This window comes from Tamandua tetradactyla, chromosome 21, assembly GCF_023851605.1.
Source record: "Tamandua tetradactyla isolate mTamTet1 chromosome 21, mTamTet1.pri, whole genome shotgun sequence".
Classification (NCBI taxonomy): domain Eukaryota; kingdom Metazoa; phylum Chordata; class Mammalia; order Pilosa; family Myrmecophagidae; genus Tamandua; species Tamandua tetradactyla.
Window position 1 is genome coordinate 7,171,104 of NC_135347.1, and position 15,731 is coordinate 7,186,834.

Genomic DNA, 15,731 nt, shown 5'->3' on the forward strand with positions numbered 1-15,731 from the left:
ACCCACAGCTAATATCATCCTCAATGGGGAAAAATTGAAAACTTTCCCCCTAAGATCAGGAACAAGACAAGGATGTCCACTATCACCACTATTATTCAACATTGTGTTGGAGGTTCTAGCCAGAGCAATTAGACAAGAAAAAGAAATACAAGGCATCAAAATTGGAAAGGAAGAAGTAAAACTATCACTGTTTGCAGACGATATGATACTATACGTCGAAAACCCGGAAAAATCCACAACAAAACTACTAGAGCTAATAAATGAGTACAGCAAAGTAGCAGGTTACAAGATCAACATTCAAAAATCTGTAGCATTTCTATACACTAGTAATGAACAAGCTGAGGGGGAAATCAAGAAACGAATCCCATTTACAATTGCAACTAAAAGAATAAAATACCTAGGAATAAATTTAACTAAAGAGACAAAAAACCTATATAAAGAAAACTACAAAAAACTGTTAAAAGAAATCACAGAAGACCTAAATAGATGGAAGGGCATACCGTGTTCATGGATTGGAAGACTAAATATAGTTAAGATGTCAATCCTACCTAAATTGATTTACAGATTCAATGCAATACCAATCAAAATCCCAACAACTTATTTTTCAGAAATAGGAAAACCAATAAGCAAATTTATCTGGAAGGGCAGGGTGCCCCGAATTGCTAAAAACATCTTGAGGAAAAAAAAACGAAGCTGGAGGTCTCGCGCTGCCTGACTTTAAGGCATACTATGAAGCCACAGTGGTCAAAACAGCATGGTATTGGCATAAAGATAGATATATCGACCAATGGAATCGAATAGAGTGCTCAGATATAGACCCTCTCATCTATGGACATTTGATCTTTGATAAGGCAGTCAAGCCAACTCACCTGGGACAGAGCAGTCTCTTCAATAAATGGTGCCTAGAGAACTGGATATCCGTATGCAAAAGAATGAAAGAAGACCCATCTCTCACACCCTATACAAAAGTTAACTCAAAATGGATCAAAGATCTAAACATTAGGTCTAAGACCATAAAACAGTTAGAGGAAAATGTTGGGAGATATCTTATGGATCTTACAACTGGAGGCGGTTTTATGGACCTTAAACCTAAAGCAAGAGCACTGAAGAAGGAAATAAATAAATGGGAACTCCTCAAAATTAAACACTTTTGTGCATCAAAGAACTCCATCAAGAAAGTAGAAAGACAGCCTTCACAATGGGAGACAATATTTGGAAATGATATATCAGATAAAGGTCTAGTATCCAGAATTTATAAAGAGATTGTTCATCTCAACAACAAAAAGACAGCCAACCCAATTACAAAATGGGAAAAAGACTTGAACAGACACCTCTCAGAAGAGGAAATACGGATGGCCAAGAGGCACATGAAGAGATGCTCAATGTCCCTGGCCATTAGAGAAATGCAAATCAAAACCACAATGAGATATCATCTCACACCCACCAGAATGGCCATTATCAACAAAACAGAAAATGACAAGTGCTGGAGAGAATGCGGAGAAAGAGGCACACTTATCCACTGTTGGTGGGAATGTCAAAGGGTGCAACCACTGTGGAAGGCAGTTTGGCGGTTCCTCAAAAAGCTGAATATAGAATTGCCATACGACCCAGCAATACCATTGCTAGGTATCTACTCAAAGGACTTAAGGGCAAAGACACAAACGGACATTTGCACACCAATGTTTATAGCAGCGTTATTTACAATTGCAAAGAGATGGAAACAGCCAAAATCTCCATCAACAGAAGAGTGGCTAAACAAACTGTGGTATATACATACGATGGAATATTATGCAGCTTTAAGACAAGATAAACTTATGAACCATGTAATAACATGGATGGACCTAGAGAATATTATGCTGAGTGAATCCAGCCAAAAACTAAAGGACAAATACTGTATGGTCCCACTGATGTGAACGGACATTCGAGAATAAACTTGAAATATGTCATTGGTAACAGAGTTCAGCAGGAGTTAGAATCAGGGTAAGACAATGGGTAATTGAAGCTGAAGGGATACAGACTGTGCAACAGGACTAGATACAAAAACTCAAAAATGGACAGCACAATAATACCTAATTGTAAAGTAATCATGTTAAAATACTGAATGAAGCTGCATCTGAGCTATAGGTTTTTGTTTTGTTTTGTTTTGTTTTGATTTTACTATTATTACTTTTATTTTTTTCTCTATATTAACATTCTATATCTTTTTCGGTTATGTTGCTAGTTCTTCTAAACCAATGCAAATGTACTAAGAAATGATGATCATGCATCTATGTGATGATGTTAAGAATTAATGATTGCATGTGTAGAATGGTATGATCTCTAAATGTTGGGTTAATTTCTTTTTTTCCGTTAATTAAAAAAAAAAAAAAAAGAGAAGGGATAATTGGAGATGAAGGGATACAGACTGTACAACGGGACTGGATATAAAAACTCAGAAATGGACAGCACAATACTACCCAATTGTAATGCAATTTTGTTAAAACACTGAATGAAGCTGCATGTGAGGTATAGGTTTTTTGTTTTTGTTTTTTTTGTTTTTTTTTCTTTCTATTGTTTTAATTCTTATTCTGTTGTCTTTTTATTTCTTTTTCTAAATCGATGCAAATGTACTAAGAAATGATGAATATGCAACTATGTGATGTTATAAAGAATTACTGATTGTACATGTAGATTGGAATGATTTCTAATTGTTTTGTTAATTCTTTTTTTAATTAATAAAAAAAAAAAAAAAAGTTTCCAACCTACAGTTTTGAATCTGGATTACAAGAAATGGCTTTTCTGGGGTACATAATCTTTTTCTAAGCATTCATATATGAAAGTCCTTCAAATCATTTATGAGAGGCTAAATCCCAACACTGTCCAGATTACTTTCTTTTGAGACACATCAGTGTCATTTGCATATGCATTAATATATGTTCATAATCAGCATTGGAAATTAAAGCTAATATAAATCTTATTAATCAATTAAGTGAGCACTTCATCTGATAGATAGAGACATTGAGGTTCAAAGTTGTGAAAGACAAATTATGCAACTATTGCAGCCAGAACTGAAGAATGAAACTTTCCTTCCTTTCCTTTTAATGCTCACCTAGTTATTCAACTCTTTCTGCCATGTGCAAGACCATTTTAAAGGGCAGGTAGTAAACAGTCAGATGCAGCAGACAGAAAAAGTGTTCTCAAGATTCCTACAGGAATTCATATGATACTACCACCTAGCAGTAAGCTGACAAATTCTTAAGGCTTTTTTTCTATTAACTACTATTATGTCAGATTTATTCAAACTTGCTCTCTTTTTTTTAATTTGCTTTTTAAAACCTGAATGTAGATTCTCATACTTAGTCATAGTAAATTGTACCTTTTAGTTTTTAATCATCGCTTTAACTTGCTAAGGTCTTTTGAATCCTGAGACTGTGTTCCATCATAATTTACCATTCATTTTTGAAAATTAGATCAGCATGTTTTATATTTTAATAATGCCTGTGATCAAAGATTTAACCTTGAAGAACATCATTAAACCCTTTTATCAGAGGTTTCAATGAATAAGGGTATCAGAGAGATTACATATTCATGCAGCACATAAGCCAAACAGGGTTCTGACAAGAAAAATGTATTAAAATCAAGCAAGCTTATTAAATATGTTTGTGTTGGACCTATCTACAAACATTCCAGAAAAAGAAAACTCACATAGATATGTCGAAACACACAGTAGGCAAAAGTAATAGTAGTAGTAAATTAATAAAGGTTTTAGAGAATACACCTTTTAGTGTGAATTACAGAATTATAACCAAATTATACTTGAACCAAGAATATAGCAGAAATTTCTTGTTCAAGAAGAAAGTTAAAATATTAGTATATATTTGTTACTATTCTGAGCCTTATTTCTAGACCCCTCCACAGACATCCCAAGCCTGGTATTTCTTATTCAGCTATCAGTATGGGAATTGGCTTGGGTAAGCAAGAGGTATTAGGGTATAGTCAGTAGCCAAATCAACTGTGTAATGCATGTGTGCTTTAAATCTTAATATATGAACTATTATTTCATTATAGAAAATATAAGTTGCTTTTCTACCTGTTATATGTTAAAGCAGAAAGTGTGATTTCAACTTCATATAATTTTACAATACTGTATATATTTAACTGAGAATTTCTTGTTTCTCCTATTTTGTCCCTTATCCCTACCATATTTTGCTTGTCTTATTGTATCTACTAAATATACTCTAATGGCAGCATGTTTGAACAGATTATGTAGCATTTTACTTTGGAGCTGTCCATTGTTATCGATAGATGCTGTGTTTGTCTTTTATTCAGAAGCACGTATTCACTATGACATTATTTCCTTTTGTGGAGGTTGAAATATGCCTGTATCAAATAAATGAGAATACTTTTGGTTTTTATGCCTGGATTCTCTTCTAAATACAGAAGGCACTGAAATAATATAGCATATACTAAAGTATCAGAAAAAATAAGAAATCACTGTGAACTCTTAGTAAAACATCACATTCTTGTGGATAAAAGCAAATGTTGATGCCCCCAGGATGTAATGGGTATTAGGTGGCATCTGGGGATAAGCTGCAGACATGAAAATGTGGACTGAAACCACGCAGCTGTCCAGCTCCTGGGGGACAAGTAGCAATGCAAAGCAAGTGCTGCATCTGTTCTACTGCCTATGCATCTCCTGGGAGGCAACTGGCAAACTAACATTGCAAAGCTTCCTGTGATCCATAGCCTTCCTTATTCACAGATAATTTTTTTTCAGGCTGTCAAAATTAAGAGCAAAGCAACTAGAATCTAAAATATCCAAGGCCAATTTTTATGTTTCCTTTGGGCAAAAGCTGAACAAAAATTTCCTGTTCTCTAAGAAATGTCTCCAAGAAGTTTTCTTTTCGGGGTACAGATGTCAACTTAATAGAAACTTCTTGTAAACAGTGTTCAGCTATACTTAGTACATTCTAGATTCCTATCATCTCTCACCTAGATTATTGTGATATTCTCAACAGATATTCCAACTCATTCTGCAACATAGGCAGTGTGATCTATTAAAAATATAAGCATGACCATGCCATGCTGCTGCTTAAATTCCTTCCTTGGTTTCCTATAAAAATTTCAAGCTCTAAGATTTGCCTTGTACCTCAATCATACTAGTCTCATCTTTTGCCTATTCTTCATTTCCAATTTTACAATACATTAATAGGATAGCATGTACAATTACACACACACACACATACAAGCACACACACAGACACATGTATTTAAGCATTGTTTGTTTATTTCTGAGAGGTCATTTATTTAAAGAAATAACCTTAATGCCAAGCCATTGTTGATTTATGATTTATGTTTTATAGTGAGTCTTTAAAAAGCTGTACTGTTCCATATTAAGATTGATTAGTAAAAAAATAACTACTGAAATCTACTCAGTTTGTCACAGCATCAGTAGAACATGATATAAAAGGCACTAGAAGCTGTCACATTTAATTAAAAACTCCATTTTTTGTCACACTCATTGTCCAACAAGGATCTCTTTGCAGTGATACCTTTCAAAGTGGAGAGGTGGAAAGATAACAGGTTTTACCTCCATTTGTAGTGTTTACATGCACACTGTCAGTATGTTACTTTAACTTTTGGAACTAAGAATTCTGATCTGTAAAGTGAATTACACTAACATGCCTTCCGAGATTGTTTTAAAAAGTGTTGTTTAATATACGGAGTATTGTAAAGTTCCTGACAAATAATAGATATCATTAAGTTGTTGCTATAATTATGCATTATAACCTAAGAGATCTATTTGATTGATAATAGGTTAAGCTTAAGTATGTAAAGAGATTTCACTGAATGGCAACAGTCTGTTAAAGAAATTATTTCTGAAAATATGTGAACAAAGTCAGTATAGATGACAGGTCCCAATAAATGAAGTCAGTGTGTGATGGAAACAGTATCATTCTTTGTCTCGCATGTCAGGTTGAAATCTTGTCCTGACTCCCCTGCTTTGATAAGTTAAGTAAAATAAGATACAAATTAAATTTAATGAAAGTATGCCCTTGAATCATCTCTGATCATGCTACTTGATGAAATCAGATAAAATAACATTGATGTATATGAGACTAAGATACTAAAATTCTTTATTTGATAAAGGAATCCGTAGAGGCATGCAATTAAATATATCTTTATGTTACAAAAGAAGAGGATATAAATTCCAAAAATCTTTCCTAGTTTAACAAATTTTACAAAGATTCAGAGCCTTCAATAATATAGCTTTAAGTATAACAAATTTGCATGACAACGAATTCAAATTAAAAGTCTTAGAGTTATATATTGTATTTCCCAGGACATAGCCATAATTTCTGAATTTAGGGTAATTTAAAAGATTGCATATACAAATAACTTCTCTGAGGATTTTTTACAGAACTGGAATATGTTTTCTTCACGATTTCCCATGCTTTGCGGGATGCAAGGACTGCTAGATTGAGGAATGTTGTCAATTCACCACTAATTCAAAAGATTTTCCTTTGAAATTTGGTCCATATTTTTTAAACTTCCCCTACTGTGTGTGTGTTGGGGAGCATGGGAAGATGTGTGTCAGGGAAAGGGGAGAATGTTTCTGGCTAATTCTAATCTGTCCTTTAATACCAAGTTCACAGAAAAAATTCTCTAGAAAATGTCTTGAATTCTGATTTTAGTCTATGATTTTCTTCTCTGCTCACATAACATCTTGTGTATCAGTGTCTTCTACTGTAGGTTCCTCAACAGCACAAAACATATGTGTTCACATTAAATCCCAAGACATAAAATACTTCATATGTTATGTGCACTAAAAATAGTTCCTCATCTGTAGTTGTGCAGTTTTCATATTTAGTATTTTAAATGGACTAAAGGTCAAAATGTCTCTTTCCCTTCTGTTCCAAGCTGGTCTGAGATGGTAAGACCTTTATTCTTCATCAGTCAGACATTGTTTGTGGAATTCAGAGAAAGAAGCATAAATTTGGGTGAGGCAGTTTTTTGCAGTTGAAGCAATCCCCAGAAAGGCTTGAAGATGTCCTGGTAACTGAACAACAAGTCCTACATTAAGAGTCATTTCCATTGTCTCAGTGTATAGCACACCATGGTAACTAAACAAGGAATGAAGAATATATGACAAAAAAAAAAAAAACTAGTTGGAGGGATTATTAATAAACAAATACTTGATAACACCTATAAAAAGCATAACAAGGAAGGAAACAACAGTCAATAACTGTAACAAATAGAAAACAAATATGGCTACGGTAATTTTTAAGTAATATACGTGAGTAATTACTTTACATTTGAAGAGAATTATATGCCAAAAAACTTCAATGGTTAATGGACTAGATTAAAAATGTAACTATGTATTTCTTAAAACAGATTTATTTAAATATTAGTAAATAGAAAATAGAATGTTAGTAGTTGGAAAAATTATATACAAACATTATTAAATAAAATATAATATCTATTCTAAGTAGATTTTAAGGAAAGAAAGATTGTAGAGGAAAACGGTCATTTTCATAATTTTAAAAGTACTATGTACCAGGAACCTACAACAATTCTTAATTTGTAAGAACCAAATAACAGCTTCAAAATACATAAAGCAAAATGTGATAGCACAAAAAAGAAAAATAGACAAATCTACAATTGTAATATTTTAATATACCTTGTATAGGAACTGATAGACAATGCTGACAAAATATCTATGTCAATAGATATAATTTGAACAGACAACGAACAATTTTACTTTAATTAACATATATGGAACACTCAACCTGTAATTTTAGGATGCACATTTTTTTCATGTGCAATTTGAACATTTACAAACATAAACTATGTCCAGCTATAAAATCAGTCTTAGCATAGTTCAAAGAACTGAAAATATACCAAGGTTTTCATCTCATCACACTGTATTTAGGCTAGGAGCAAAAAAAAATGATAGTACTCATATAATTAAAAATTGAACAACACATTTTGAAATAAGCTATAACTATGAAACAATAATTCAAAATAGAAATTGAAATATTTTGTATTGAATGATACTAAAAATATAGCATTTATATGTGGTAAGACCTTAATGCAGTAATTACAGGACAATTTTTATGACTGAAAGCACATTTTAGTAAAGAATAATATCAATAGTCTAATGGCAAATCTCAAGCAGTTAAAAAACAAAGATAATATATATTCAAATGTAGTTGGAATATGAAAAAAAGTAGAAATTTGTTATATAAAACAAACATCTACCACAGAGAAAATCCACAAAGTTGTTTCTTTGAAAAAGTAAATAAAATTGACAAATTCTTGGCAGAAATGAACAACATATAAACAGCAAATGTACAAAGAGGCAGTACTAGGGATGAAAAGAGGGCATCATTACAAATATTTCAAATATTAATCAGCTAAAAAGAGCATTTTATGAATAACTTTATGCCAGTATATTTCAAAATATAAATAAAATAGTCTAAAACCTTGAAAGACACAAATTATGAATTGAATATATCAGATTAACAGCTTTCCCACGAAGAAGCATCCAAGTATTTTCCCTCACTCTTTAGAAAAAAGCCAAATCAATCAAAATAATTTGTATGTCAGAAATAAAAAGGAAAGTTTCCTGTTCTTTTTGTTAAGTGACATCATCTTGATTCCAATGAATGAAAGATAATTTAGAAGAAAGGAAAAGTGTAGACCAATATTCCTCATAAAGATGCAAATAATTAGAAAAATATATTAGCAAAGCAAATCTGATCATACCATGACCAAGGTTGTTTTGTTTCAAGCATATAATACAGCTTTAAAATTTACAAAATCAATGTAATTTACCATATTAAGAAATCAAGAAAGTAATTTAATCATGCTGATTATAAAAAAAGCTTTCAGCATAATTTAACATCCATGCATATTTGAACAAAACAAAAAAATATTTAGCACAAAAGTGATGATTTTTAAGATCACTAAGTTATCTTTTTACAGAAACTGTATATAACCTAATTGATGGTAAAATAGTGAAAGCTTTCTCTTTGAATTTGAAAATGAAAAAAATATATACCTTATGTTCAGTATTGCAGTGGAGGTCCTATTGGTGGGGTATAAGACAAAGCAATAAAAATTATAAACATAAAAGTTAAGAGAAAGAAATAAAATTGATGTGCACAGCTGCAGAATTGAGTATATTGGAAAACCAAAAGGAGTTCTCAGATAAAAACTAGAATTAACTAAATTGAGTATTTAGTTGCTGAAATAAAAATCAATATGTAAATGTCAATTTAGTTTTAGGTACCAGCTAAGCAAAAATTTTAAATGATATTATAAAAATATTTCATTTACTCTACTCCAAAAACAGGATACCGACATGGTAAAAATGAAATGTGACCCCTGCTATACAGCGTATAAAAAAAAAAAAATTGTGCGTGCAAGGGTAGTTCAGTGGTAGAATTCTTGCCTGCCATGCAGGAGACCCAGGTTTGATTTCTGACCTATGTACTTCCCAACCCCCCCAGAAAAAAAAAATTCAACAAATGATGCTGCAAAAAAGGGATAGCCACAAGGAAAAAGCATGAAATGGGAACCCCACCATACAATATACAAAAAATACATTTCATTTACTATCATAAAAAAATAAGCAGCTAAGAATAAATTTTTAAAAATATTTTCATTAGTGTTACAGAAAAGTATAAATATTACCAAGAGAAATTAAAGAATAACCAAATAAGTGGAAAGTAAGCCATTTCCAAGTATTAGAAGATTGAATATTTTAAAGACATAAATTCTCCCCAAATTAATCTATAGAACAGCATAATAAATTATCAAAATCCCTTCAGAATTTTTTTGTTTTGGTGGAAATTCATAACTTGATCCCAAAATGTATAAAGAAATGCAAAAGATAAAGAATAGCCAAGACACTAATAAAAAAGAAGTTTTGTGTTTCACTACCATTTATCAAGAGTTACTATAAAACTACAGAGCCCTCTCTTTCTCCGCCGGCCCGCCGCGCGGCGCCCACGCCCCGCAGCAGCCGAGCCGCCCGACCTCCTTCTCCCCCCTTTCTCCGCCGGCCCGCCGCGCGGCGCCCACGCCCCGCAGCAGCCGAGCCGCCCGACCTCCTTCTCCCCCCCTCTTTCTCCGCCGGCCCGCCGCGCGGCGCCCACGCCCCGCAGCAGCCGAGCCGCCCGACCTCCTTCTCCCCCCTCTTTCTCCGCCGGCCCGCCGCGCGGCGCCCACGCCCCGCAGCAGCCGAGCCGCCCGACCTCCTTCTCCCCCCTCTTTCTCCGCCGGCCCGCCGCGCGGCGCCCACGCCCCGCAGCAGCCGAGCCGCCCGACCTCCTTCTCCCCCCTCTTTCTCCGCCGGCCCGCCGCGCGGCGCCCACGCCCCGCAGCAGCCGAGCCGCCCGACCTCCTTCTCCCCCCTCTTTCTCCGCCGGCCCGCCGCGCGGCGCCCAAGCCCCGCAGCAGCCGAGCCGCCCGACCTCCTTCTCCCCTCTCTTCCCCCTCCTGCTCCGGCTGCTCTCCAACCACCACGGTGCCCTCTTCCCCGCCTTCACCGTGCTCCTCCGCCACCAGCCTCGACAGCCTTGCCGCCCTCACCTTTCCTCCTCCAGAACAGCTACTGGGGGAGTGGAGATAATACAGAGCAGCTCCCGGAGCCACGACGGAGATAAAAGGGACAGCGGACCCCATCCTGGAACGGCTGACTATCTGGGAGAACCAGCTCCGGTGAGATCACCAAGGGGCACGGGCTTTCCTGGGTGGGACGACAAGCGACCGGAGTCCCTCCCTTCCACCTTCCCGGGCCAGCTGGTAGAATTGGACAGGCGGTCCCCTTAGGCCGCGGCGGCTGGTGCCCCCACCACACGAGGCCCCCAGGAACAACTGAGATAGTTGGGTCGGAAACCCCCAGACTGCGGAGAACAGTGACCGGGGGATCCCTTCCAAACACGTGACTCCCCCGTCGGCTGGGAACAGTGTACTCTCCCGGGCTGCGACAGCTGGCGCCCTCCCGCCACGCTTGGTGCCCCACGCCGACTGGCTAATTTGGCCGGACGCTCTCCTGTGCTGCGACGGCCGGCGACCCTCCCCACGTTTGGAACCCCGGGCCGGCTGGCATTCTTCCAAGACGCTTAGGTTGCCGAACCTCCCCTACGGCGAGAGTTTTCCAGAGTTGAGGGACCCACAGCAACTTTCGCTGGTGGAACCCACAGACAGGCGTGTGCCACGAGCGCCACCTACTGGGCAGGATAGGAAGAACAGAACCCAGAGATTGCGCAGAAAAATCTTTCAAGCTGTGGGGTCGAACACCCGGGGAAAACTGACTAAATGCCCAGACGCCAGCAGAAGATAACGGATCACGCTCAGAAAATTGAACATATGGCCCAGTCAAACGAAGAAACCAATAGTTCAAATGAGATACAGGAGCTGAAACAACTAATGCTGAATATACGAACAGAAATGGAAAACCTCTTCAAAAACGAAATCGATAAATTGAGGGAGGACATGAAGAAGACATGGGCTGAACATAAAGAAGAAATAGAAAAACTGAAAAAACAAATCACAGAACTTATGGAAGTGAAAGATAAAGTAGAAAAGATGGAAAAAACAATGGATACCTACAATGACAGATTTAAAGAAACAGAAGATAGAATTAGTGATTTGGAGGATGAAACATCTGAATTCCAAAAAGAAACAGAAACTATCCGGAAAAGAATGGAAAATTTTGAACAAGGTATCAGGGAACTCAAGGACAATGTGAACCGTACAAATATACGTGTAGTGGGTATCCCAGAAGGAGAAGAGAAAGGAAAAGGAGGAGAAAAACTAATGGAAGAAATTATCACTGAAAATTTCCCAACTCTTATGAAAGACCTAAAATTACAGATCCAAGAAGTGCAGCGCACCCCAAAGAGATTAGACACAAATAGGCGTTCCCCAAGACACTTACTAGTTAGAATGTCAGAGGTCAAAGAGAAAGAGAGGATCTTGAAGGCAGCGAGAGAAAAACAATCCGTCACATACAAGGGAAACCCAATAAGACTATGTGTAGATTTCTCAGCAGAAACCATGGAAGCTAGAAGACAGTGGGATGATATATTTAAGTTACTAAAAGAGAAAAACTGCCAGCCAAGATTCCTATATCCAGCAAAATTGTCCTTCAAAAATGAGGGAGAAATTAAAACATTCTCAGACAAAAAGTCACTAAGAGAATTTGTGACCAAGAGACCAGCTCTGCAAGAAATACTAAAGGAAGCACTAGAGTCAGATACAAAAAGAAGAGAGAGACATGGAGAAAAGTGTAGAAAGAAGGAAAGTCAGATATGATATATATAATACAAAAGGCAAAATGTTAGAGGAAAATATTATCCAAACAGTAATAACTCTAAATGTCAATGGACTGAATTCCCCAATTAAAAGACATAGACTGGCAGAATGGATGAAAAAACAGGATCCTTCTATATGCTGTCTACAGGAAACACATCTTAGACCCAAAGATAAATATAGGTTGAAAGTGAAAGGTTGGGAAAAGATATTTCATGCAAACAACAACCAGAAAAGAGCAGGAGTGGCTATACTAATATCCAACAAATTAGACTTCAAATGTAAAACAGTTAAAAGAGACAAAGAAGGACACTATATACTATTAAAAGGAACAATTAAGCAAGAAGACATAACAATCATAAATATTTACGCACCGAACCAGAATGCCCCAAAATACGTGAGGAATACACTGCAAACACTGAAGAGGGAAATAGACACATATACCATAATAGTTGGAGACTTCAATTCACCACTCTCATCAATGGACAGAACATCTACACAGAGGATCAATAAAGAAATAGAGAACCTGAATATTACTATAAATGAACTTGACTTAACAGACATTTATAGGACATTACATCCCACAACAGCAGGATACACCTTTTTTTCAAGTGCTCATGGATCATTCTCAAAGATAGACCATATGCTGGGTCACAAAGCAAGTCTTAACAAATTTAAAAATATTGAAATCATACACAACACTTTCTCGGATCATAAAGGAATGAAGTTGGAAATCAATAATAGGCGGAGGGCCAGAAAATTCATAAATACATGGAGGCTCAACAACACACTCTTAAACAACAAGTGGGTCAAAGAAGAAATTGCAAGAGAAATTAGTAAATACCTAGAGGCAAATGAAAATGAAGATACAACATATCAAAACTTATGGGACGCAGCAAAGGCAGTGCTAAGAGGGAAATTTATTGCCCTAAATGCCTTTATCAGAAAAGAAGAAAAGGCAAAAATGCAGGAATTAACTGTCCACTTGGAAGAACTGGAGAAAGAACAGCAAACTAATCCCAAAGCAAGCAAAAGGAAAGAAATAACAAAGGTTAGAGCAGAAATAAATGAAATTGAAAACATGAAAACAATAGAGAAAATCAATAAGACCAGAAGTTGGTTCTATGAGAAAATCAACAAGATTGATGGGCCCTTAGCAAGATTGACAAAAAGAAGAAGAGAGAGGATGCAAATAAATAAGATTAGAAATGAAAGAGGAGACATAACTACTGACCTCACAGAAATAAAGGAGGTAATAACAGGATACTATGAACAACTTTACGCTAATAAATACAACAATTTAGAAGAAATGGACAGGTTCCTGGAAAGACATGAACAACCAACTTTGACTCAAGAAGAAATAGACGACCTCAACAAACCAATCACAAGTAAAGAGATTGAATTAGTTATTCAAAAGCTCCCTAAAAAGAAAAGTCCAGGACCAGACGGCTTCACATGTGAATTCTATCAAACATTCCAGAAAGAATTAGTACCTACTCTCCTCAAACTCTTCAACATAATCGAAGTGGAGGGAAAACTACCTAATTCATTCTATGAAGCCAACATCACCCTCATACCAAAACCAGGCAAAGATATTACAAAAAAAGAAAACTACAGACCAATCTCTCTAATGAATACAGATGCAAAAATCCTCAATAAAATTCTAGCAAATCGTATCCAACAACACATTAAAAGAATTATACATCATGACCAAGTAGGATTCATCCCAGGTATGCAAGGATGGTTCAACATAAGAAAATCAATTAATGTAATACACCATATCAACAAATCAAACCAGAAAAATCACATGATCATCTCAATTGATGCAGAGAAGGCATTTGACAAGATTCAACATCCTTTCCTGCTGAAAACACTTCAAAAGATAGGAATACAAGGGAACTTCCTTAAAATGATAGAGGGAATATATGAAAAACCCACAGCTAATATCATCCTCAATGGGGAAAAATTGAAAACTTTCCCCCTAAGATCAGGAACAAGACAAGGATGTCCACTATCACCACTATTATTCAACATTGTGTTGGAAGTTCTAGCCAGAGCAATTAGGCAAGAAAAAGAAATACAAGGCATCAAAATAGGAAAGGAAGAAGTAAAACTATCACTGTTTGCAGACGATATGATACTATATGTAGAAAACCCAGAAAAATCCACAACAAAATTACTAGAGCTAATAAATGAGTACAGCAAAGTAGCAGGATACAAGATCAACATTCAAAAATCTGTAGCTTTTCTATACACTAGTAATGAACAAGCTGAGGCGGAAATCAAGAAACGAATCCCATTTACAATCGCAACTAAAAGAATAAAATACCTAGGAATAAATTTAACCAAAGAGACAAAAAACCTATATAAAGAAAACTACAAAAAACTGTTAAAAGAAATCACAGAAGACCTAAATAGATGGAAGGGCATACCGTGTTCATGGATTGGAAGACTAAATATAGTTAAGATGTCAATCCTACCTAAATTGATTTACAGATTCAATGCAATACCAATCAAAATCCCAACAACTTATTTTTCAGAAATAGAAAAACCAATAAGCAAATTTATCTGGAAGGGCAGGGTGCCCCGAATTGCTAAAAATATCTTGAGGAAAAAAAACGAAGCTGGAGGTCTCGCACTGCCTGACTTTAAGGCATACTATGAAGCCACAGTGGTCAAAACAGCATGGTATTGGCATAAAGATAGATATATCGACCAATGGAATCGAATAGAGTGCTCAGATATAGACCCTCTCATCTATGGACATTTGATCTTTGATAAGGCAGTCAAACCAACTCACCTGGGACAGAGCAGTCTCTTCAATAAATGGTGCCTAGAGAACTGGATATCCATATGTAAAAGAATGAAAAAAGACCCATCTCTCACACCCTATACAAAAGTTAACTCAAAATGGATCAAAGATCTAAACATTAGGTCTAAGACCATAAAACAGATAGAGGAAAATGTTGGGAGATATCTTATGGATCTTACAACTGGAGGTGGTTTTATGGACCTTAAACCTAAAGCAAGAGCACTGAAGAAGGAAATAAATAAATGGGAGCTCCTCAAAATTAAACACTTTTGTGCATCAGAGAACTTCATCAAGAAAGTAGAAAGACAGCCTACACAATGGGAGACAATATTTGGAAACGACATATCAGATAAAGGTCTAGTATCCAGAATTTATAAAGAGATTATTCAACTCAACAACAAAAAGACAGCCAACCCAATTGCAAAATGGGAAAAAGACTTAAACAGACACCTACCAGAAGAAGAAATACGGATGGCCAAGAGGCACATGAAGAGATGCTCAATGTCCCTGGCCATTAGAGAAATGCAAATCAAAACCACAATGAGATATCATCTCACACCCACCAGAATGGCCATTATCAACAAAACAGAAAATGACAAGTGCTGGAGAGGATGCG

General features: G+C 36.2%; 2 long non-coding RNA genes across 8 annotated transcripts in view; one reads left to right on the forward strand and one right to left on the reverse strand.

The window, feature by feature from the left end:
* LOC143665441 (uncharacterized) overlaps nucleotides 1-15,731 on the forward strand; it is a 359,913-nt gene that overhangs the window by 337,641 nt on the left and 6,541 nt on the right. The gene's annotated exons all lie outside the window — the stretch shown is intronic.
* The window catches only part of LOC143665445 (uncharacterized), a 33,964-nt gene continuing 24,514 nt past the window's right edge, over nucleotides 6,282-15,731 (reverse strand). Inside the window, exon 2 of the long non-coding RNA XR_013166971.1 lies at nucleotides 6,282-7,039. This is a non-coding gene — a long non-coding RNA (uncharacterized LOC143665445). The remainder of the gene's footprint in view (nucleotides 7,040-15,731) is intronic.